The sequence below is a fragment of the Carlito syrichta genome, unplaced genomic scaffold, assembly GCF_000164805.1.
Source record: "Carlito syrichta isolate Samal-C Ts95f unplaced genomic scaffold, Tarsius_syrichta-2.0.1 Scaffold303086, whole genome shotgun sequence".
Taxonomy (NCBI): domain Eukaryota; kingdom Metazoa; phylum Chordata; class Mammalia; order Primates; family Tarsiidae; genus Carlito; species Carlito syrichta.
In genome coordinates this window covers 1-1,229 of record NW_007247182.1, presented here as the reverse complement: position 1 = coordinate 1,229, position 1,229 = coordinate 1, and the positions used below count along the sequence as shown (strand labels likewise).

The window sequence follows — 1,229 nt, the reverse complement described above, 5'->3', positions numbered from 1 at the left end:
CACGTTTTCTTCCAAAACAGATTTACGCTCATGGAAAGAAGATGAAAAAACAAGGAACCTCAAGATAAACGTTAACCCTGCAACTTTTACGTGAGGGAACGCACCTCTGGTCATCCCTCATTCTGTAGTGTGGTCACTGCCAGAGGCAGGAAGGATGCTTCCTCACCCTGGTGTTTGGTCAGGCTCCAGCAGTGTGACGTGGCTCAGAGGGTAGAGCATCCGGGTCATAGAAGCACCCGTCCCCCCACCTGGCTCCTGCTGTGTGAGACCACGTCTGAGGAGACGGGTGTACATTGCCCCTCTAGGGCGTGCCATGCTTCCGCCCGGCCTGGTTGGGCAGTGTGCTCACTGAACAAGGGCCGTGGCCACAGGCTGAGTGGGGCTGAAAATCCCACCTCTGCGCCTTGCTGAGCCATCAGAGACTCCGAGATACTGTGGGGCCCTCTGACACATGGAGGGCTTCTGGGAGTCCCGCCTGCAGTGAATCATGTTCAAGCCCGGCCCTGGGGCAGGGTTTCCTCCCTGTGATTATGGGCCGAGGTGCACTCCCACGCCTCATGAGACCCGGGCAGACGTTGTGGGTGGCCTGGGAGGAGGCAGGAGTCACTAACACGCTGCATGTCTCCCCAGGGGCTTCTTTGGGTTTCTGCTGCACAGGAAGTGCTCGTCTAAGGAGCAGGAGGTAAGTCCACGAGGGCAGGCACCTGGGAGGTGGGAGCGTGGTGTCCATCTTTCCCTCTCTTCTTCCAGGAGGGCTTCTGGCTGAGGTGGCCACTCTGGCTCAGGGACATGCACAGACCTTTCAATACCACGTGCAAGAACGTGGTGCAGAATCTGCACCACGAGGATTCCGACGACGAGGAGGATGAGATATTCAGCCATGATATTCTTCCAGGCCCAGCTGGGTAAGCGGCTGGGCCTGGAAGAGGAGGTTGGGCAGGCCGAGCTGCTCCCTTCAGGGGAACAAGCCTCAGCCTGTCCTTCCCACCCAGGGACAGCAGAGAAGCCCTGACGGAAAGGGCAGCGCCAGAGGAGTCGGTGGAAGTCGATGAGATGGAATGGCCCCAAGGCTGTGTAGTGACTCCGACTCAAAAAAATAAAATACAAAAAATCTTGTACAAGCAGTCCTAGCCATGTGATAATAAATTAAAATATAAATAGCAAAATGTGTATAAACAGATAACAAGAGCCCCAGGACAGGAGAGCAGGGCTGAGCCATCTTTCCCAGC

At 56.0% G+C, this 1,229-nt stretch overlaps 1 protein-coding gene across 1 annotated transcript in view; it reads left to right on the top strand.

Moving 5' to 3' along the window:
* LOC103259994 (leucine-rich repeat-containing protein 37A3-like) overlaps positions 1 to 1,121 on the top strand; it is an 8,137-nt gene extending 7,016 nt beyond the window's left edge. Inside the window, exons 3-4 of the mRNA XM_021712114.1 lie at positions 751 to 905; positions 993 to 1,121. The gene's annotated coding sequence lies outside the window, so the exon portion shown is untranslated. The remainder of the gene's footprint in view (positions 1 to 750; positions 906 to 992) is intronic.
* Positions 1,122 to 1,229: the final 108 nt, after the last annotated feature.